Raw genomic sequence first — 23,169 nt, 5'->3', positions numbered from 1 at the left:
AGCTCCTCTGTAAATGAAATTAATTAATTATAAGAAGCTCGTGTAATTTAATCTTTCTAAAGCACAATATTTTTACGAGGTAGAAGAAATACACACACTAAAACCTATCTCCATTTAACTATCGTTAAGTTCACTCTGTGTTTTTCTGCATATGATGAGAACGTCTCTGACATCAATATGAAAAATTTGAAACAGTGATGAATGACTATTCCAAAGTGTAACACTCAATTACTCCGGAACAACACGCTAGTTGTGAGCGAGAACAAATGAAAACCGTGCCAGAAATAATCTATAGTCTTTAATAGATTTAGAACGAGAGTATTTGCAATTTAAAATCAAACGATCTGTTCTAAACCAAAAATAAATGCAACTAGAGAGTGCTGCCTCTAAATAGCGCAAGAAGTGTGGATATTTGCGATGAAGAAGATTAGGTAATGCAGGACAGTTGAGGTCATCTGGTTATGACAGTCACACAAAATCCGACAAACTTAACTGATTTAAATATTTAAAGGATTGTAGCCATGATAATCTGATACAGAGCCAAAATATTATGGACTGAAAGTTGAAACAGGAATAGAGAAGGTTTATATTCTTACATAAAATGCTGAGATTTGTAGATGCAAACAGAACAACACATTAATTCCTCCAGAAATAACAGAGATAAAAAGAAATTAACGTGCCATTAACAGATGAGCAGAGAAATACCGTAGAATTCAGTCACAACACGCGGCCTGTCGTAATGCCAGAGCGGCATCTTTCTGCAATGCAACGCCATGACTGAAGGAAAAAGAAATATTTAACATAATGATCAAGTTTTGGGCGAGATAGTACAATAGGAAAACATAAGCAAAGACAGATGATTTTTTCATCATTTTGTTTAGATTGGTGGATGATACTCAACCTGATGCAGTCCTTTCAATGATCTCGGGAAAAAATTACCTCTCGAAAGTTTGCTGAATCGGTAAAGAAGTCTTAAACTGATTTGTTACGCTCTTGTTGCACTGTGTATTGTTGTGTGTTCTGTTTATGTTCAAAATTACTATTCATAATAACTGATAATTTGGTACGGAGAAAGTTTGACGAGAATATAAATGATTGGAAACTCACAGCCAAAGAGGAGATGAGATTTATACACTTTATGGGGAGTTTTTTCAGTTTGACTTAGGCGTGCACAATTTTGTGATATTGTGGAAGAAGTGGAAGAGCACAGACAAGGAAGAGAGGTCTCAGAAAAATGTGTTTCCCTGAAGTATTTCGAACTTCAGATTTAAGAAGTAATATATAATATAATATTATTATTTTGTTTAACTAAATATTTTTATTTTTTTATCTTTTGCTTCTGGATCCATCATGATAAAAAAATAAAAATATTTATTTAAACAAAATAATAATATTATATTATATATTACTTCTTAAATCTGAAGTTCGAAATACTTCAAGGAAACACATTTTTTTGAGACCTCTCTTTCCGTGTTCGTTTTCTTTAGCATCAACGTTTCGGATCACACTGTGTGATCCATCATGTTGATGGTAAAAAAAATGAACACAGTGATGGATCACAGAGTGTGATCCGAAACGTTGATGCTAAAAAAAATCGAACACAGTCAAATCCAAATAAAAAAGTCTAATGGATTGTGGAAATCTAATTAGATTGATAAATATTCTTATGTTTAATTGTTAATTATATTTAAGTATTTTATCATTAGAAATAGTTTATTATTTTATTTAATATAATATCAATCATTGTTAAAAGTATCTAACATCAAAGTAAAAATTAATGTTTCAATCAATAATAAATATAATATTAAAATGGTATTGTCAGTTTGATAGGTTATATGTAATTATTTTAAAGGATATGCAAATGTCTTTTAATTATAACCTATTTCATATTGAACAATAAAAAAAATATCATAATAAAATATTGATCTTATTTATGTTGTAAAAAGATTTTATCTAATTTCATTGATAAATTTTTTTTAACCAGTGTCATTGATCTTATACATAGTAAAATTGAAATTTCTAAAATTATGAGATTCATGGGAAAAACTCTTCTTTTATAAGAGATTTGATCACACTCATGTTTGTTTTGGAACATGTAGCTCAAAATCAATAAGAGAATTTTTGGTAAAAGATTAATTCCACACACTAGAAATTATGTAATAAGGTTGAAGCTCACTTTGCAAAATCATGTGAAATGCACTTCTTTCAAATTCATCTCTCAATTTAAAAAATAAAAACTTAAAATTCTTTGGAGGCCATTACACATATTGTGAAATAACTTCAAATCAGTCCTAAAAGTAATAGACCTAATGGCAAGGATACTAAGAGTTTCTTGCACTAAGCTTGTTCATGGATTTTGAAATCCAATTATGATTGGGTCAACAATATAAATCTCAAGAGCTAGTTTCTATATAAAGTTGAACTAGCAATTTCTCCTAAAGATGTATCTATTTAAGAAACTACTACAATTAGAATCAAAGATCTCAAAAAAGACTATTAAACTATGTCATAAAAAGATTTTTTTGAATACATGCGAACAATTTCATTACATAAAATACTAATAATTTTGCGGAAGCAAAATATATTATAAAAGATACATAAAAAATTCCTTTAATCTAACTTTCTTTGTGATTTGTGTAAAATATAGTTCTTTATTAATTCTTTACATATAAATATTTTTAAGATTACATTTTATGTACGAGGATTGATAAAGCATGGGAGGCTTTTAACAAGATTATGTTAGTTGTCTCTATCATGTTAAATATTTGACCAACAATTAATGAAATAATTGACTTAATGAACTTTTGACAAGCAGATAAAACAAACATTCTTTAGAAGTAAGATCTAATCATAGAAGACTACTAAACTTAATTCAAGATAGTACAACTTAATTTGTCATTGATCCCCTCAAATCTTATTTCTCTTCATAATTCTTATATATTATATTGACATTGCAACATTTCAAGCTGTCACTACTATATACCTTCATCAACAGTTTATGATCTTTTAATATTTGTAAGAAGAATTTCTTCCTCTACACTGCTGAGCATCAATAATTTCCCCTGAATATAAACGAAATTGTAAATTTTTTTTCTTTTTTTTGGTTTTTATACAAAATCTTGGGCCAGAGACATTTTATACAAATCCAGTTTCAATTTCTAAATTGAAGTTTGAACAGCAACACAACTGATACACTGTAATCAGCAAGGAAAATGGGAATCATATGTTTTGCTCCGGCATGTTGCACGTTTTGTAAACAATCTTCAGATTATTGCCATCTTTTCCTGAGAAGTTTTCTTGGTTATTGGCCCGCCATAAACTGCTGCTATTTGTTGGCAGAGTTTATAGATTCTGCTTTTTAACAATGTTAAGGAGAAAAATTTGTGTTACGTTTTGATTTTTATGATTTATTTTTCAGATTGGTATTGCTATTTCAGATGATAAATCATTATAGATAAACAAGACGATCCTATAAATTCATAGAACCTTTAAAACAGAGGTCAAGTTTATACTTTTGTTCTAGCACCGTGGCATATATTGAACAAATGAAATGCCAAACCAGCAATCGTTTGATTCAGATTATCTGCAAAAATAGGTTTGTTGGCAATGAATCCTCAAGATAGTTAAAATCGACAGGTAGCGGAAATGATTTTAATAATCTTTCAGAAATTAAAAATACCTTCGTCTACTAATTTTTGTGTCCTGTCAACATCAGCCCACCTCCAGAGCTCTGACAGTGATAGATTTTTTTATTGTCAGATTGTTACAAATCAGTCCTTGTAATGCTCAATTTAAATAATAAAAAATAATAAATATATTTGTCATAATGAACGTGGCTACATTAACAGCGATCTCCAAATATAAAATGCTCAACTCAAAGTTTATTTTCTCTTTTTATGCTAAAACTATATATTTAATTAAAATTAGGGGCTTGAAGATTTATGATTAAGGATTGATAGGCTTAGAGAGAACATAATCTTATTTAAATGTTTTCATTTCTACTCTTTTTGGTAAAGGGATTCCTTATATGAAGTGAAAACTCCATGTTTTAAAATTAATGGTTTAGAATTTTGGAGGAGGATACAAGAATATAGAATTAATTTTAATGGTATATTTATATTAATTTATAAATATTACAATAGAGTAAGTTCATCATGAACTATTCAACATAGTCTACCAGAGTATCATGCCTTTAAAGCTATTATATCACCCCTAAACATGACTTACAGAGTAGTCGACCCATTAGTTTTGTTTCACTTTAACAAGTATTAAAACAATATCAGACTTATACTCTACATCCAAAAGATTTACATAGAGCTAATTACATATTGCTGATTATCAAAAGTTGTACATAGTACTAATTATTAAAAAAAAACACGCTATTGATTTATATTCGGACTCAATCCATCATTAGAATCCAAAGCTTGCAAGAAAGTTGCATCCAACAATTCATCATTCCATCATGCTGGAACAAAATTATTTGCCAGTATAAATATTGGGAGATTAAAAAAACATTTTCACATTTTTAATTAGAAGAAAGATGGGTATAAAAGATAAGTCATGAGAATATTGTTTGTTAAGTCAAAAATAATTTTAATCTAATTTCTTATTTTGCCAAATTAGTTTTATTAAATTTAACACTTTCTTTTAATCATTTGTTTTTTTATGAAAATATATATAATAATTAAATTTTATTGGCATGAATTTAATTTGTAATTATTTATTTATTATTAAAATTTATAGAATAATTATTTTAATTAAAAATTCACATTTTATTATTGTCAAGTATTTTATCAAGGTCTTACATCCACAAAGTTGTTTTAACTATGATACCATTGCAAATGAAAATATTTCAGCAAAATTGGCATGGGGCTTGACCCCAAGAGGTAAGTCTTGCACACAATTAAACTTGGTCACTAGTGGGTTCATAAGAACCTTTCAAATTCAACAACTTAGAGTAATGGAAGTTTAAAGCTTCATTTTAATTATTTGTCTTCTTATGAAGTTACAAGTAATAACCAACAAGTTTAATCTATAAATTTTGTCTTATTAAATTTCATTTATTACAATTATTTATTTAATTTTTATTAATTTACTAATAAAAAAATTTCAACATTTAACCTAAATTAAAAGTTTGACTAAGAGAATTGAGAGAGAGGGAAACTAACTTTTGATTACTCATTTCATGTAAATAATTTAAGGATAACATGTGTCTTTGGGGATCTTTGTTTAGGTAATATGCTATTTAATTATTATCCCCATCTCTATCTCTCTCCCATGTTTATATCTCCTTACATCTCTATCATTCCCCTCTATCCTTCTCACTATATCGATATCTCTATTGAGCCCCCTTCCCTTCATGTCCTAATTTTGCATCTCTCTATTTCTCTATCCAATCTCTACCCCCTCCCCCACTCTGCCCCCTCTCTCTCTCTCTCACATACACACACACGAGTTATATTTTCTCTATCCTACCTCTACTTATTTTTATACTTATCTCCCCCTCTCTTTATTCCCCATTTCTTCTCTGTCCCCCACTTCTCTCACACAAATTATCTCACCCTTAATTTCTTTTTGTTTATATCTCCCTCTTGCTTTATCCCCTCTCAATAACTCCTTATATGTATGACCATCTCTTTATCACTCCATCTCATTGCATATGTGCACACACACACGCACACGCACGCGCGCGCACATACAGACACACACGGGCATAGGCACCAAGATGGTGTGAAAAAAAGTGGACACCATGAAAAAGTCAAAATTACACATAACACAATTGCATTATGTGTAATTTTCATTAAATTTCAAAATGGGGCTTGGCTTGTTAACGAGCTAGGAAAATAAAATTTAAAAAATTGATCTTGCACCTAACAAAATCACGTTATGCTTACTAAAACACAAGCATGTTATGAAAAACTAGAAGCATTGCATCTAGTTCTCCATAACTCCATCGGGTTATGCAAAACTAGAAGCAATGAGTGTCTCATGAAATACATAGAGAATGGGGGAGGGGGTGGAGGAGGGGATGTAAGGGAGGAGTGACAGATAAAGGGGGAGAGAGAGAGAGAGAGAGAGAGGGAGGAGTGACAGATAAAGGGGGAGAGAGAGAGAGAGAGAGAGAGAGAGAGAGAGAGAGAGAGAGAGAGAGAGAGAGAGAGAGAGAGAGAGAGAGAGTTCACATTGCTCCATGGATAATTCCACAACATTTGTCACTTCTCTATATAATTTTTTTATTTTTGAGTAACGTGTACTGAAGACCTTATGTCACTACTTGAGCTACTAGTAGATGGTGATTATTCTTCATCATATCTGACTTATGCTCACATCCATTTCTTACTTCTTTCCTTTTCTGCTTTCCCCTTCCCAACTCTGTGTTAATAGTTTCATTCTTAACATAACTCATAACCCGATTCTTCATAGCTAGTTTTCTTCCTACAATATTTTCTCCTTAGTAGAACATTTTGTAATCAGTTGATATGCAATCACAATTTTCTCTTGGTCAATCCTTTAAGCTTATAATTGAGCCCATAGATCCAAATAAGGGTTAAAATCTAGATTTGGTGGAAGAATAGTATTAGATCCATCATGTATGCCCTAAGGGGTTGTAAGGCCCCTTAAGGCATAGTTGATGGTTGTAATGTGTCCCAAGGGTCATATGAGGTCATAAGGCATCAAGTGTGCCATAAGGGGTCGTAAAAGTGTGCCATAAGGGGTCTTACGACCCCTTAGGGCACACTTGATGGATCTAATACTCCTCTTCCACTGGATTTGGATTTCAACCCTCTTGTGGATCTATTGGCTCAATCACCTGTCTAAAGGATTGGCCAAGAGAAAACTATGACTATATATCAACTAATTAAAAAGGCTTAGTTGAGGAGAAAATATTGCGGTGATCAAGAAGAAATCTGGCTATGGAGAATTTGGTTATGAATCCTGTTAAGAATGAAACTATTAATGAACTACTTAGTATTAAGAGATAAATCCCACCTGGTTAATGGGAAAGAGTGGGAAAAGCTTCTTGGACCCATGAAAAAAGTTATAGATAAGGACTTGAAGAGCCTATTCCAAGTGATGATGATGAATACTCAGCATCTATGAGTAGCTCAAGTAGTGACAAAAGGTCTTCAGTGCACAAGTACTCAAGAATAGGTCTTTGGAAGTAATTATATTTGCTAACGGAGGAGATACACCCATTGGATCTATAATAAATTTATATCTAGAGAGATATGAATGATAGGGATAAGGAAGGAGAGAGAAAATGGGGAGTAGGGGTACAAGGGGAGTGGGAGAGGGAGATAGTGAAAGAGAGAGAGAGAGAGCAGAAAGAGAAAACCCTAATACAAAGCAATGGTATAATTTGGATATCAAGGATCACCCTACCTCATAAATCAAGATGGAAAACATAATCTTAGATATCTCACCTCAATTGATGTCATTGATTCTAAAGCTTTCTCCCAACTACACATCCTTGTCCTTTCATAGTAACTACTAGACTATCATGGAAAGCTTGTGATGAAGATGGAACTTGCAACTACTAGACTGTCATGAAAAAATTGTGATTAAGATGACACCTCCAAATACTAGCTTGTCACATGGAAAAATTGTGATGAAGATGACACCTCCAACTACTAGATTTTCATGGAAACCTTGTGATGAAGCTAACACTTGTAACTACTAGAGTGTCATGCAAAAAATGTGATGAAGATGGCACCTCCAACTACTAGGGTGCCATGGAAAACATGTGATGAGGATGGCACCTCCAACTACTAGACTATCACATGACACTACTACATTTGGGCTCAAATTGCAATGATAGGCCATCGCCTAAGCAATGGTACCGCAAATTGGCTCCCATCAAACGGGCATTGAACTTTTGTTGTCACAAATTATGATGACAAGGGCATCTGTCACAATTGTGATGCATGAAGCTGTTGTAACTTGGAAGAAAGCAAGGGCAAGATTTCATCTTCATGCTATCATAATTGCAATGGTAAAACATCACAAAGACGATGCCTTAGGCCTTCATTGCATCGTTCCAATTATGATGGTTGTGTGATAGTGGTGCTATGGGAGTGACGACTATCCATTGGAAATTTCCATCACAATTGCTATAGGTATGTGACAACAATGTTGTAGGAGCAATGACTATCCATCAAAACAATCCCTCGCAATTGTGACAACATGTTGAATTATTAAAAAAAATTGCAACATATTTCTTCATTGGAAAAAGAAGTGAAGCCATTGCAACATGGGACGTTGAGTTTTATGGAACATTTGGTTGGGGAACTCTTTTCAACATATGTCTTGTTGAGGAGGATGAACATAGTCGGATAAGAATGCATGATCACTTGAGGGACATGGGGAGGGACATTGCAAATGGACACCCACCATACTGCCTTGGTCTCCAAAGTAGGTTATCGAGGTGAAGTCAATGCCTTATTGTATGGATTTATTAGTCATGGCATGGTTTCGCCTTTGGTCTCGATATATTCCTCCTTAACAGGTGAAGTCAATGCCTTCTTTTTCTAGCTTTAATAATCATGGATAGGGCACCTAGCTTCTCTAGTCATAATGAGCACTAAAATATTTCCTATGTTTACTTTGATAATTTAGGAAGTAATACAAAAATGTGAACCTGTTGGATTTTAGCTCCACCTAATGTTGTATGCATATGAATTGAGATTGCATATTGAACTATGACGTCCTTTTGCATTGCCTAAAATGAAGAGATTCACATAGTTAGTTATCATCCAATCATAGGTTAATGTTGAGCTTCACTTGGTTTCAAGAATAGTTTAATATTCTCTACTAATTAGGGCCAACCACGTGAAGGTGGAAGCTCATTTGGCCCTACCCCCCTAACATCTAAATTCCTCATTAACATCTAAAATCTTTAAGAAATGATTAATCTTTAAAGTACTTGAAATGTCCTCATTACCTCCTACTACTCTCACGGGAAGTCCATCTTCATTGCTCACGAGAAATTCATCATAATTCTTTAGTGATTCCTGTACATCTAACACGGTACATCCAGGAATGTCCTCATCAAATCTTACATTGAATGGATCCAATATTACAAAAAAAAAAAGTTCAAGTGAAATAAACACATGAAAAATGAGAGAGAAAAGAAAGAATCTACTTACCAATAGGTGTTGCCATCGCATTTGTGGCCATGCTATGTGTTGAGTGAATTTTATTGTTTTTCTATTGTGCCAAGATCTCTCTGTTTACACACACACACACACACACACACACACACAAAGATCACAATGGAATGACAACAAAATGCAATGATCACAAGGGCACATATATACATACATATAGAGAGATATATAGAGATCACAAGGGAAGGACAACGAGATGTAGAGATCACAAGGGAACAACAATGAAATGCAATGATCACAAGGGCATATACATACATACATACATACATATGTATGTATATGTATATATATGTACACACATATGTATGTATGTATATGTATATATATGTACACACACACACACACACACACACACACACACACACACACACAGAGAGATCATTTTTGAGGTGCTAAGTGACTTACTTCAAGATCCTACACACAAATAGTGCAAATCAGGAAAAATGGGCAGAGTTGGCAAGAAATTTTACAAATACATATCATAGCTTAGATATTTTTAGAAAGAAACAAGCCATAACCCAGTTAAATGAGTCTAGTTGTTGATTAGCTGGGTTGATTACAAATTCCTATAAAACTATCATCAGATTATGATGCAAGAGCATCCTGGGTATAAGAGCAATCTTGCATCAACCAAAAATATTTCATTTCAGTTGTTTCAATAAGGGTTTCCTTAATGAAAAGTTGTCTACAGAGGCCTGCTACTTAGTCAGTCATACAAAGTCAGAATGTTCTAATTTCAGAGGTGGATATTCATCTCAGATATATCAACCTACTAGTTGAGGCTCAGTGCCATATCATGTGTATTCATGGATTTATTGTGGATTTTCAGTTTACAATTTTGGTATATAAAATTTAGGCTCATCGTTGGAGGCCTAAAAGTACCCCGATGAGGCTCAAAAACTTGACAGATGGGCACTTATGCAGAATCAAGCCTTTAGATCACGAGTTGAAGTTTTTGAAAAGTGGTTATAATAGCCAATTAGAGCAACAGTTTGAGAGTTATGGTCTTCCAAAGTTGGGCTGACCAAAACATCCAAAATAAATGTCAAAAATGTATTTGGTTGACTTTATATGTATTGTTAGGGTCTGTCAGCCCTAGGTATTAAGTTTGAGTGTCTAGAACCTTTCCGGGTAGCATAAAATTGCCTATTTAAGAAATTCCCAAACATTGTCTAGGATAGCTCTGGGTGATTATTCACAGCTTTGTCTTGCAGATTAATGTAAGGAAGGCACCCATGTGGTTTAGCATATTGTAATTGTGAATTCTATAATTCTATATTTGTGGTGATAATAAGAAGCCCATATTTTGTTCCTGCAATTATTGTTGTTTCGTTGTTTCTATTATGCGTTTATAGTATTAAGGGGAGCACCCTTCATCAAATTAGTTACAATAAAATGAACAAGATGCAGAGATCACATGTTCATGGAAATGAGATGCAGAGATCACAAGGGCATGAAAATGAAATGCAACGATCACAAGGGCACGGAAACAAAATCCTAGATCTCCATTGATCTCCACAATCCACAAGATCTCTTTGTATATATACATACATACATTTTGGGTAAAATTTTAATGTATATATATAATTTTTATGAATTTTGTAATTAGCACATTCCAAAAAAGTGAAATATTTGTGTGCTCCCACTAAAAAACATTGATAACTAATAAAAAATTGAAACTTCTTTTTTTGTTAAAGTGTGTAGAATGGAGTTAAGTTTCTAAAAAACTAACTTGTTGCAAAATCCAATTAATGAGCCAAAATCTAACCCCCACATACAACACATTAGTTTTTGAGAAAAAACTGGACATTCATTTAAAATAAAGTATGGTTGAAAGGCTTAAAATAGTCTAGATTCAAAATAAATTATATGATTATATAGCTAATACAAATATCTACAATGTCATGTAACTTGATGGAGAGAATGCAAGAAAAGTTATCCATTTTTTGATATGCTCAAGCTGGAAAATACATCTCAGATTCGTTTGAAGCCACCAAGTCTTGGACTTGGTGTATCATTAAAAAGAGCACTTGTGCAATAGTGCTATAGCACAAGTGCACTATGAAAATATATTGGTTTTCAAATAGCACTAACGTGCTATTAAAATATAGTAGTTTAAATAACACACACACACACACACACACACACACACACACACACACACACACACACACACACTCTCTATAGTGGGCACAAACTACAGTGCGTACTCCCACAACAATAAATAAAGACTAGAAAAACCTTTCAAATAGGGTACACTCATGTCAATTTGAGTGTATACCTGAAATAAAGCTTTGCAAAATTTTATCTAGTGAAAGATTTTACATCCCTTAAAGTCACCTAATATTAACTAGTTGTAGCAAATCTTGATCAATTTAAAAATAAACATTACATAATTGTCCTTTAAAATTATAAATATTTTATGCATTACTCAATCAATAATGAAATTCTATTTAAAGTTTTGAAGCCCCATGTGCATATCACTATTTATGTAAAGCGAAGGCTTTTTAAACTAAGAAACATACTTGATAGGTGGGCATGAGCATCACCCTAATAACTAAATACCAATAATTAATTAAAGGTCATAGAAAAATATTATACATTATATTATAGAAATCATTGAAGGGACTTTAATAATTTGTCAAACAATAGCTACAAGTAGTATATAATGCAAACTTGCTACAAACCCTCTAGAATGAAAATGCACCCTACATATCAATAATAAATACCAATGCAATGTGCCTTGAAGACAAGTAGAAAATAAACTATTAACAAGGACACAAGCTAGGGAACAATTTGATTAGATGATTTTTTTTTTTGATGAATAAGGGGTAGGATGAAAGTTTGGATTTAAAATTTAAAGTAAAACAACAAAGATTGAGCCACATAATTGGTAGAAGAAAACTAAGAAAAAATAAAAGGGAGACATATTCAAACTGAAAATGAGTAGCCTAATCTAAATGAGTTGACTCCACTAGTCTAAAACTAGAACTTGTTCCACTAAGAGAACAAACACTAGAAGACCAAACAAATTATAGAGTTATCTATAAGGAAGTCAAAGATCCTATTTCCAAATCTACTATCGAGGATTCAGTCCATGAGACTCTTCCTACTCTATCTCTTCTTCCTCTACATCTCTTGACTTAGCCTCTATTTCCTCCTTGAGCTCTTCCACTACTTGCTCATTATTTTCCTCTACCTCTGCTTCTTCCTCAATTTTTTTGTCTTCTTCCTCATTCTCCACTAAGTAGAATATTGATAAATCTAGTCTAAATTCTATTGCATTTATATTGAATAAATCCTTTTTTGCAATATAGAGTATATCAAAGAAGTGTGTTCTTTTGAATACTTCTAGTTCCTTCCTTCCTTCCTTCCTCCAAATGTTTGTTTGAGATGATTTCCCTCTACACCCATTTTGGCCAAACCATCCACTTTAAAACTATTCCCTTCTCTATAGATGTGGTCAATTGTAACCTACTTAGATTTTTTAATCAAAGATAGCATCACTTCTCACAAAGAGTGCAATCTCCAATTCAGGGTAGCCTTGGATCTTACTATATTAATCAAAATCATTTAACTCTCTTCAATTTTTATTTTTGTTAACTTCAATCCTAAGCTTGGGATAATCCTGCTAGTAAAGCTTTGAATTCTGTCATAAAATTTAATAAACAAGTTATTTTTTTTTTAGAGAGGTAGAAGAGATAAATAAGGCAATAGAGGGGACCATGGAAAAATGAAAAATAAAAACAAATGTTTTAAAGTTCCTTCAAGTAGATTTCCAACCATGAACTTTGCATATATGTTGAGCTCTAACCATAAAAATAAAATAAGTGTACAAAGGAGAGGAATTACAAACATGACACTTTATTTATGGAGAGAAGAAATGCTTCTTCAATACTCATCCTAGAAGGGTTTGGTAATGATTTCGTAATGACTATATAGTTAAAAGATCTGAGAAAAAGAAAGAAAATAAACCCAAAATAGGGGATTATGGATGAGAAGGATATACTTTCTCACAAAAAATAATTACAAGTTTTTTTGAAGCTTTTCTTGTGATAGCTTTTGAATTTTAATCAAGGGATGACACAAGAGGAAATGTATACAACACTATCTAAACTCTTTAGCACGATGAAGTAAGTAAATAAAATAGGGGGTATGTAGTCAACATAGAGCTTCAACTCTTTCCATTAAATCAAGGGAAATTGTTAATTCAAATATAGAAACAAAAAATAGTAGTTGTTGCTAATAAACATTATATAAAATAAAATACACATTTTTCTTAAAATATGAGTTTCTACTCTTACATACAAAAAAATAATATTGCACCTATGTCCAAAGTAGAGCTATTGTTTTCTTCAACAATTTTTCATGCTCTCTAGACACACACACTTCACATTCTTGTAAATTATGCATAAGAAGTTGTATAATAAAAGCCTCCACTATACAAAAAAAGAAATTACAGACATTGATGAACCCAAAGATAATCTTTGGAAAAGAAGGGAAAATGAGTTAAGAGTGTAGATAAATATAAAAGAGATATTCATGTATTCAATGAAACAAGTGCATCTCATCTATTTCCTAGAGAGTGAATGAATATTCCAACAAGTATGACCATTGGGATTACCTTTTGAGCACCTCCATAATCACAATTATGACCATTTTGGAATCCTAAACAATCTCATAATTTTTCAAACTTTATTTTCTTAATAACTTGGTACAAATATATACATATTTATCTTTAGACATGGAATATTACTAATAAATTTTCATTTTTATAATTAATTTTCTAATGAAACAATGTATGATGCATGTATTCTTACTCTCTTATTAAATGCAATAATCTTAGATTATATAAATCTTTATTGCTTCTTATTCATTTCTCCAATTTTTTAACCTTCGTCTCATCCAAATTGCTTGACTTATTGCTCTCATTACTACTACATACCCCACTTCTATTGCTGAAAGAATGACAGTGAGTTATTTCTTCTAAATACTCGTGAGGCTACGTCACTTGTTCCAAAATATGTACTACATACACTATCATTATCTACACATATCTAATGGTGTTGAGCTCATCCAACCTTGAATCTTCTTGCATCTACCTCAAAATCCTTTTTCTTTGTTGCCAATGAAATCTTTTTGGGTCTCCATGAACCTTGAAGTAATTCTTATACCATATGTTGTATCTACACTTTTGTTAGCCTAGTACATTGAACTACCAATGTACCTTTTGTATGATGTTGGATCAGCATTGACTCTCTTCTCATCCTTGCTTAACTTTAAACTTTTCATAACTAGTGGTGGTCCTAACTTATAGTTTTGATTAAGTAAATTAGAGAGTTGCCTCAACCCTTAAATCAAGCCAAAAGGAAGAAGAAAAGTGAATTCACAAGGAGTGAATCCAAGTAGCTAAAGATCCAAAAAATAAACTACATTCTATCATGTTGAGCCTTTATTGAACATAATCAACATATTTAGCATTTTTTTTATTCATCTCAATACCAAGAACATACTTCATAAGATAAAAATTAGTCATGTCAAATTCCTTCTTTATTTCTCCTTGAATAAGTCAATTGATAAATCAATCATGAATATCAATGTTTTCTATTAAGATAACATGGAGAGGACCTTAAGCCGAGATTTAAAAAAATCATATTAAAACACAAATCAAAGAGCAAGAGTTTGGGCCATAACAACCATAAGCCATAAAAAAATTGTAGGGAACAAAATTACTATACAAAAATGATCAGTTCTATAGACTAACTCTAGTCTAACATCAACATCACTTTTATCCATACTAATCTCTAACTCCATCTTTATGAATATTAACGTAATCTCCATTCATGTTTGCATATAATTTAGGCTCATTGTTGCACCCATTGAAACTATTCCCTACGAAAAGAGAATCAATTATATTCCACCATGTTCTAGGAGCTTGCTTGAGTTTATATGGTGCCTTTTTGAGTTGGTAGACCTTATCTTCATGACATACAATCTCATATCCTAATGAGTGCTCCATACATACCTCCACTTCTAAGAAACCATTGCAAATGCAATTTTAATATTTTATGTACAGTTCAAAAACTGCTAAATCCAACCATTTAAATCTTTTAAATATTTAATAAAATTTTTGAACATAATTCTAATTCTCTAAAATTTAAAGAATCAACTCATTTTGTATAAATACCTCTGATTTTTTTTTATAGACAAATACCTCTATAAAACCATAATGTAAGTAACACTGCTATGTAAGTCTATGACATTTTCATTTGATTCACCTCAATGCCTAGAATATGCTTAATAAAAACAAAATCGACCATTTCAAATTCTTTTACAATGACTCATTTAAACAAGTCATTTGATATATCACTTGTGAATATCACATCATCAACACATTCATCTTTGTATATAATGTAAGCTAATGTAAGCTCATTGTTGCACCTATTGAAACTATTCTATAAGATATGAGAATAATTATATTGCACCATCTCTAGAAACTTGCTTGGGTCTATATAATACTTTTTTGAGCTAGTAGATGCTACCTTCAAGACAAATCTCACATCTTACTACGTGTTTCACATATACTTTAAAAAAACCATTAAAAAATGTTCAATTATTTTATAATATAACTATAATTTTTTAACATTTATAAAATCAATTCAATAGAAAAAACAAAAAAAAATTGAAATCATATTTAAAAAGAAAAAGACAATCTCTCAAGAAAATCATAGCATAAGAACTCTTGAATTTTCTGTAAAAAGAGCTTTTCAATTTATTTTGAAGAAAACCCTCCATAAAATCATAACGTTAAGTAATAATAATGCTATGTAAATTCATAAACTACAGAGAAACTTTGAGACCTAATTCCAAAAGAATCCCTGCAAAAAAAACGTAAACTGTAATGTCAGATGTGGAGATTCAATTTAAACTTGTAAATATTTTTATAAATATCATGTCATACTGGTATTTATACGAATTCAGAAGAGGTGAAAGCCACTTCCGCTAGAAACATTGTTATTTCCCTCATCTTGTTAGGTCTAACATGACATGCCCATAAAAGGTAAATTTGATCCGAAATATGTCTTGAACAAAACTTGAAACCTCCCCCTTATGATAAATCCAATGGGTTGATACAGCAAAATTCTAAGAGTACTATCCGAAGGTTAAAAACTCATGCTGGTGAAAAAAGCTTCCATTAAGAATTCAAACCTCTTGTGTCTTAAGCTGTTGTTTCTTTCGCTCCAGAGTTTGGGAGATCTCCCCTGCAAATTATCTTAGGTTTAGATTTGCTGTTACATAAAAATTTGTATGCGTCAATGAATTTTCAAATCATCAGAACAACTTTGCTTTTAGAGTGAGGATAAGTCTCGAGATCAGCTTTCAAAGGTATGGTTGTTAGTCCAACAAACCTCTTCAGATGTAACTTGGGAGAATCAGATGTAACTTGGGAGAATCAGATTTGGATACACCATAAAATAATCATAAAACTAAAATACAGAGATATTGTATTATTGTTGATTTAAGAGATTACAGGAGCTCCTTATCAAATGGTCAAGAATCAGATTTATTGGTTAATTGTTCCCATTCCATCAATGATCTTTCAAATAAGAGCTTTTCTTAAATCCAGGGTGATGACTAGTCTACAAGACAACTCTCAAAATTCGCGAGTCGCTTCAACATTGCTAAGATGGTAGTTGAATGCACCAAGTTCCTCCAGCAAAGACCATCAATTACATCAGTACGAAGGATGAAGGATGATGATCATTAGAAATCTAATCAGTTATTTGTATATGGTATTTGTTGGTTTAAACAGTTAGTTTTCAGTTATATTTCTAAACCTATTTATACCAGATAATATATTGCATCGATATACAAAATAGAATGAATGAAACAATGTTTATGTCTTATATATTTTATTGTTTATTATATAGTTTTTAATATTATATTATTATTATTATTGAATTATTTCAATTGGTATCAGAATTACTATTTAGGAACTCCAAGCACCATAGTGTGGCTTTAAAGGATGTTGGAAATAAGTCACACTCAGATTGAAGATGGGCTGGCTAAAAGGGTGCAGCAGTTCAGTTGATAGAGCACTCCACTGACAAATATCCAATCCTAATTGGTTCAGATATACAACAATTCGAACATAACATCAATTGTAACAAAATCTCTTGTAAGTAGTAAATGCCAGTGAATGCTCTACCAATATGACATTGTTAATAATCATATAAGGATAAACTCAAGAACTAATAAAGAATTTTCCATAAAAATTCGAAAGGAGTTTTTAACAGTATAGTTATGAAGAAATGCTGAATAATTTTTCAGGCTTTCTCTACTCTAAGCTAGATGTAATTTCATAGGTCCACTGACCCATTTGGTCCGGCATTAACGCGCTTGTTTCAAACATGTTAAACAATTTTCTCCTACCTAGATGAAAGGATCAGCCAGAAAATGATGGCTGATATCATTGAAAATGACATGCCATTTCCTACCACAATATTATGTGGGTTCTTCACATTTTGAGTTCTTGTAGAAGCTGCATATATGTTTAAGCACCATGCAAAGCTGTAAGAAATGAAAATTTATATCCAGTCGATAAACACTGCACTTCTCTAAGTTTTAAACTTAGTGTTATTCATAGACCTACAATAGAAAAAAGATGAAGGAAAACACCAAAGATTAGAGCTATTTCAAGTAGAAATTGATTTCTTAAATATATTGTTAATTCGCTACCAATAGTTTCGCAAGCATTTCAAGGATATGACAACCTCATAAAGAAATTAAAGAAGATGGTTGTGAATGAAGTGTAATGTGAAAGAAGTGAAAGCTGTTCTGAAGCATAGTGTCCTTTACACTACTCTTTTGATCTGATCAAGCAAACCAGCTGACTTGAACATTCCTATAAGGAAACTATTTAGAATATATCAGTACCTATGACTTGATCTAGTACTGGGGACATGGCTGTCAATATGATTAATAGCATTTGTTTGGAGTAATTTGTCAGCTATAATAATGATTCCTCTATATTTTCCAGGAACAATTATAATTGATTGTTTGCCATTTCTTTATTATTGTGAAATAGTAAATTGATTGTTTGCCTTGGATTTCAGATCTAAGGTATATATGTAGCAAATGATACTTTTTGTATGTAATTGTCTGCAACTTTGTTGTGGGTTTTAGAGTAGCAAAACAATCCTTTAAACTCGCAATATATTTAGTGCCCATATAAAAAGGTTTGGCATATATTACTCTGACAAATGGGTGGATACATGCCTGCACGGGATAAAAGCATCTTACCATTATTCATAACCTACATTGAAACGGGCTAAACAAAAACAAGACTTCTTATAGTATCTCTGCTATTTAATATAATAAACACATATAAAACAAACAAGTAAAGTTCCCCTGCGTCTATCTGAGAAACAGAGGTATTATTTGTACTGTGGGTAAGATTGTGACCTACTTTTAGCCCACCTGTTGTAAATTTGAAGCACATGTTGCAGCTAGGGAAAGCTTATTCAAAAGAGGAAAGATAGGACAGATCAAATGTAGCATATTTTAATAAGACCTGCACATTTCTTCTTCTGAAAAGAAATAGGTTCTCAATTTAGGTGATGTGTATGCTGGCATCAAAATGACAAATTTTAATTAAATTTAAATGATTTTTAATTTAATTATTAAAAACACTAAATTGCCCTTTTGATGCCGTCAATTTAAGCCTAATCAACCTACACCTGAATCTTGAGAATGTCAATATGAATCAATCTCCAGTTTAGCTCATTTTTTACTCAAGGCAATGGAGATATTCAAAACCAGACCGATTGAAAATAAAAAAACGTCATTATACAGATCAAATAATGGGTTGATTCAATCGGGGTAGTAAGACTTGTGCATACTTTTTATGGCACTGAATCATACTTACCCTTGTTTAAGCAGTTACAGGAAGCTTGACTCCACCAACAGAGTCTTGAATATTAAGAAATTAGTCTTATCCTTATAATTTATCCAACGTACGGAGTGGCATAGGTGATTAATAACGATGGTGATTGCTTACAATAATATTCATAATATTATATACTCAACATTGATAGCAAGAATGCAAGAACTGCCCAACAATCTTAACTAAAACTAATTGTTTAGGCGATGAATGATTCCAGTTCATATAACTTACGATCTCAACTGAAGTGCCATTTTTCTTCAAAATTGGAAAGAAGATAATCAAAAATTAAAATCAAAATTTTCAATGCAGTGAAGCTTTAATGAACAATATTTACATTAATCCTACCGGTTATTTTACACAAAGTAAAACACCAGTACTTGTGTTCTGTAGGGGTCCAGTATTCATTAAAAAACTTCCAGTACTTGGTCTGTGCGGGTCCTGTATTCATTTAAACAATTCAATCATTAGCCAGTAAACTACTTTGTGGATTGAGTCCTTTTAGGCAAGAATCTTAGACTTTTATTGGGAACTTTTCCGTACTTTTTGGTTGAAGTGTGTGTTTGTTTAAAAAAATAGCGGGTTGGACTGTACAGTTCAATTTTTTAAAAATAAAATAAAATAATTAAAATTTATAATTGCATTAAGTTGGTGCATTAATACATTCATTTATGTAGAGGGAGGGGGCAGACATTGTTACAAAATGGGAATTATTCATTTAGAAAGCTTGTTAAAATACTAAAATGTGTCACCTATTCATTTTGTGATGTAGAGAGCTCTCCTTAATACTATAAACTCATAACAGAAACAAAGAAACAACAACAAATGCGAGAACAAAATATGGACTTCTTATTTGCATCGCAAATACGGAATTACAAAATTTATAAATACAATATGCTAACTCACATGGGCACCTTCAGTACAATAATTTGCAAGACAAGTTGCGAACTATCACCCCGAGTTGTCCTGGACAATGTTCGGGCCTTTCTTAAATAGGCAATTTTATGCCGCCTTGGAAGGTTCTAGATGCTCAAACTTAATACCTAGGGCTGACAGACCCTAACAGAACATATAGAGTCGGCCAAATGCATGTTTGACAATTATTTTAAAAATTTTAAGTAGCCCAACTTCTAAAGGCCATAACTCACGAACCGTTGTTTCGATTGGCTATTATAACTACTTTTCGAAAATGCTAGTTCGTGATCTACAGGCTTGAAACTACGCTACCACCCTTCCATCGAATTTTTAAACCTCATTGGGGCACTCTAAAGCCTTCAATAGTGAGCCTGAAGATTTTTTTGCAAAAGTTTTCCACTGAAAATCTGCAATAACTTCTTTGATACTAATGCTTGAGTAAGGAGATTTTTATGGTAAACTTACAACTCTAAAATGAACCTTCTTGTAGAAAATGAGAACATTCCGAGCTCATATGACAAACTTACCAAGTTTTCATAAATAGTAACCACCCCATTTACTAGTCCTTATTAAAATAAAAAGATTGAAAAAAAAAAAAATTTCGATGATGCAAGATTGCCTTTACACCTAGGATGCTCTTGCATCATTTTGGATTGAATAAGAGGTGAGCACTCCTTTCACATGTGGTGGAGGCATAATATTATTGATGTTAAGGTCACTTTTGATTATAGAAAGGATCAACAAAAACATTCTATAGTCTTGTCTTATTCTAGAGCAACTATTCATTGAGAAGAAGACATAAAGTTCTATTGTGGTTGGGTGAGTGGACCTTCCATATAAGTATACCTAAAATCAAGCTTTGCAAAGTTTTATCTAGTGAGATCTCTTACTTTCCACCTAATATTAACTAGTTGTAGCACACCTTAATCAATTTTAAAATAAACATTATAGAATTATCCTTTAAAATTATAAATATTTTATGCATTATACAATCAATATTGAAATTCTATTTAATTTTTTTTTTTTTTTAAATTTTAATTTTTATTTATCGATAAACGGCCAAGGCCTTGGATCATATATTAAAGGAAAATTCTATTTAAAATTTTGAAGCCCCATGTGCATATAATTATTTATGACAAGTGAAGGCTTTTTTAACTAAGAAACATACTTGGTAGTTGGGCATGAGCACCACCCTAACAATTAAATACTAATAATTAATAAAGGACATAGAAAAATATTATAGATTATATCATAGAAATCCTTGAAGTGACTTAAACATTTTGTTAAACAATAGCTACAAGTAGTAGACAATGCAAGTGCTGCAAATTCTCTAGAATGAAAATGCACCCTATATATTTAAAAATAATAAATACCAATGCAACATGCCAATTAAATGAATTTAAAATATAAAGAAAAACAACAAAGATTAGAGCCACAAAGTCGTTGGAAGAAAACTAAGAAAAAATAAAAGGGAGAAATACTCAAATTGAAAATGAGTAGCCTGAGAAACAAGTTGACTCCACTAGCCTAAAACTAGAACTTGTTCAACTAAGAGAACAAACACTAGAAGATACAAGAACACTTTTGCATGAAAACTTCACCAAATAGAGTATATAGGTTTTTATATGTAACTAATCAATCTAAGGAAGTCGAAGATACTTTTTCTAGCTCATGCTGCCTTCATCCCTGTGAGTCTTCCTACTCTGCCTATGTTTCCTCTACATCTCTCAACTCAGTTGCCTCTCTTTCCTCCTAAGACTCTTCTATTTCCTTCTTCCTTCCTACCTCTTTCGCTACCTACTCACTATTTTCCTCTACCTTTGCTTCTTCCCCAATTGTTTCATCTTCTTCCTCATTCCCCATTAAGGAGAATATTGATAAATCCAACCTAAATTGTCTTGAGTTTCTATTGACTAAACCCTTTTTTTATGATAGAGTACATTGAGGAAGTATGTTCTTTCAATCAACTTGATCTTGCCAAACTTTCAATACTTCTAATCTCCCTTTCTTCCTCCAAATGCCTCTTTGAGATGACCGCCCTCCACACCCATCTTGGCTAAATCACCTACCAAACTATTCCCTTATCTATAGATGTGGTCAATTGTAACTTGCTCAAATTTGTTAATCAAAGATAACATCACTTCCAAAAAAGAGTGCAACCTCCAATTTGGGGTAGCCTTGGATCTTACTACATTTATCACAATCATTAAGCCCCCTTCAATTTCTATTTTTATTAACTTCAATTCTAAGCTTAGGGGTAATCTCCTAGTAAAACTTTGAATTTTGTCATAAAATTTAATAGACAACTTATTTTTATTTTAGAGAGGTAGAAGAGATAGATAAGGCAATAGAGGGAGCCATAGAAAATAAATAAAAATAGATGTTTTCAAGTTCCTTCAAGTAAGTTTCCAATCACAAACTTTGCACATATGTTGAACTCTAACCATAAAAAGAAAAAGGGTCTGAAGGAGAGAAATCATGCACATGATACTCTATGTGATGTGGAGAGAAGAAATGTTTCTTCAACAGTCATTCTGCAAGGGTTTGGTTATGATTTTCCAATGACTATATAGTTGAAAGGTTGGAAAGAAAGACAGAAAATGAACCCAAAATAGGGTATGGGCAATAAGGATATACTTTCTCATAAAAAATAATTACAAGATTTTTTGAAGCATTTCTTGTGATAACATTTGAATTTTAATCAAGGAATGAAAGAAGAGGAGAGGTATACAATGCTACCTAGGCTCTTTAGCACGATGAAGAAAAGTAATACATAAAGAAAAATAGGGGATATGTAATCAAGATAGAACTTCAACTCTTTCCATTAAATCAAGGAAAATTCTTAACTCAAATATACACATAGAGAAACAAAAAATAGTAGAATTGTTGCTAATAAACATCATACAAAATAGAATACATATTTTTCTTAAAATATGAGTTCCTAATCTTACATACAAACAAAATTAAATTTGCACATGTGCCCAAAGTAGAGCTCTTAATTTCTATGCTGGCTAGACACACACATGTGATGTTTAAAAAAAAAGTTGTATAAATAAAAGCCTCCAAACATACAAAATAAGCAATTACACACATTATTGAACCCAAAGATAATCTTTGAAAAAGAAGGGAAAAGGAGATAAGAGT

Source organism: Cupressus sempervirens, chromosome 4 (assembly GCF_028749045.1).
Source record: "Cupressus sempervirens isolate cs-2001-9-10 chromosome 4, ASM2874904v1, whole genome shotgun sequence".
Taxonomy (NCBI): Eukaryota; Viridiplantae; Streptophyta; class Pinopsida; order Cupressales; family Cupressaceae; genus Cupressus; species Cupressus sempervirens.
The sequence above is the reverse complement of the archived record's forward strand: the minus strand, read 5'-3'. Positions refer to the sequence as shown.